Genomic DNA, 2380 nt, shown 5'->3' on the forward strand with positions numbered 1-2380 from the left:
GAAGGAAAGTAAGGGGAGAGGGTGGCGACACCTGGTGGAGTAGGTAGAGGAAGTTTGAACGGGAGACGGACAGGCATAGAGTAGAGGGAGAGAAGGTGGTAAGCGAGAAGGAAAGAGGATAGAAGGAGTATAAAGATGAACAAGAGGGGAGAGCATAGAGAGTAAAGAAGGTAGATAGGAATATGGCAGAGGAAGGTAGAAAGATGACAGGTGTGGAAAGAGTAGAGGTAAGAGAGAGGAGAGTGGAGAGAAGGGGGAGCGCAGGAAGTACAGGAAGCATAGAAGAATTATGGAAAAGGAAAAGAGAAGCAATGGAGGAAGAGGAGGAAATTAAAAAGTTGGAGTTGGGAGAATGTAGAGTGGAGAAAAAAGTGCCAAAAGAGGGACAGAGGGGAGAGGGAAAGGCAGTAGAGGAGAAGGATAAAACAAAGAAAAGAAGCAAAGGGGAGGAATGGAAGAAAGAGTTAAGGGAATTATTAAGGGAGGTAAAGGAGGAGCTAAAAGAAGAGATGAGAGGACAAGGGAGAGAGATAAAGGGGGACTTGGAAAATTTAAAGAAGCAGCTGAAAGAAAGAGAGGAGAAATGGGGAAAAGAGAAAAGGGAATTGGAGAGAAGAATAGAAGAATTAGAGAGGAAGGTTAAAGAAATGAGAATGAAAGGAGAAAGAATCGAAAGGGGAGGGGGAAGGGGGGAGATGGAAGAAAGAGTAAGGAAGATGGAGAGAACGATAGAGATAAGAGAAAGGGAAAAGAGAAGAAAAAATATAATAATAAAAGGGATTAAAGGAGAGAAAAAAGAGGAAATAAGGGTAAAGATAGAGAGAATAGTGGAACAAATAAGAGTCGAAATAAAGATAAAAGAGATAAAGAAAATAGGTAACGAGAAGAAGAGAGGAGGGTTAGCATTAATTAAGTGTGATAATTTAGAGCAGAAAAAAGAATTAATGATAAAGAGAATGAAAATAAAGGAAAAAGGAATTCGAATAGAGGATGATTTAACATGGAAAGAAAGGAAGATGAAATGGTTGTTAGAAGAGATAGCGGCAAAGAAGAGAGGGAAAGGAAGAAAGGTATGGATTGGATACGGGAAGATACAGATAGAGGGAAATATTTCCCCCTTTCTTCCCCACACCTCCCCCTCTCTATTCTTTAATACTTCCTCCTCCTCCTCCTATTTCCAACATTTGGTGGAAATAGGAGGAGGAGGAGGAAGTATTAAAGAATAGAGAGGGGGAGGTGTGGGAAAGAAAGGGGGAAGGAGTAGTGGAGAAAAAAGAGAAAGCGGGATAATAGAGGGAGTAAGGGAATATGAGAGGAGAGAAAGGGATGAAATAAAGGTAAGAGAAAGGGAGGAGAAAGGAGAGAGGAAAGGAGGAGAGAGAGAAGGTGAGAAGAGGAGAGGAAATGAGGGGATATGGAAAGTAGCATTTTGGAATGTGGTGGGGTTAGGAAATAAGAATAAGGAATTTTGGAAGGGATTAGAAAAATGGGATGTGATAATGTTGATGAAGACATTAGGTTAGAGAAAAGAGGGTGGGAAAGAGTGAAAGATAGATTGCCGAGGGGATACAAGTGGAGGATACAAATGGCAAAAAGGAGGAATAGGAAGGGAAGAGCGTGTGGAGGGATGTTATTAGGAATAAAGGAAGGTGAGGGGTATCGAACGTCGCGGTGTTCGCAGTGGAGAGCGTGTGTTAGAGAGCGGGTTGCTCTGACCAACGGTGATCTTCCTTTTGACGGGCGTTATGCGAATCGCTTCTCGCAAGGTATATTTCTCGCTCGCTACGCGCGCGGTTTGATGGAAGATCGGTAGTCGCCAAAAATGAAGTAGTGTGGTTTTTCTTTTTCACAGCAGTGTATTTTGTCCAATATATATACAAAGTTATGTACAGTTGATTATAAGTGTATTTTTGTGTGGCCCTGAAAAGGGCCGATTGCCTGCCTTTTGACTAGGCCGGAGGTTGACGCGGGCCCCACGCTAGATGTGGCTGCGTACGGGTGAGATTCCACAAGTGTTCTTCGCCGATGGTCTGCGTTGCTTTATCGTACGCGTATACCTCTTGCGTCTGTTGTAAGTCTCGTTTTGACGTACTTACAACGTCACACTTAGAAATAAGCAGGTCACTGTTGCAATCTATTATTGCAACAATGACCCATAATTATTGAGGACGCCGACGCAGGACTTCGGCGCCCTCAATGCACGCGTCCTCCAAAAAACTGCCGTCGTTGCAATAATTGCAACGACTAAGCAGTGCAGTGGCCCACTTGAGATGGGATATAACCCGTTGTCCAGCGGACCACTGCGGAGTTCAACTTTGATCATTAACGCATAGCGTTACGCTGTCGGCCGCGCAGTCATTCAATCTGTAAGTAACACGTA

This window comes from Wasmannia auropunctata, unplaced genomic scaffold (genome assembly GCF_000956235.1).
Source record: "Wasmannia auropunctata unplaced genomic scaffold, wasmannia.A_1.0 LD336092.1, whole genome shotgun sequence".
NCBI classification, from domain to species: domain Eukaryota; kingdom Metazoa; phylum Arthropoda; class Insecta; order Hymenoptera; family Formicidae; genus Wasmannia; species Wasmannia auropunctata.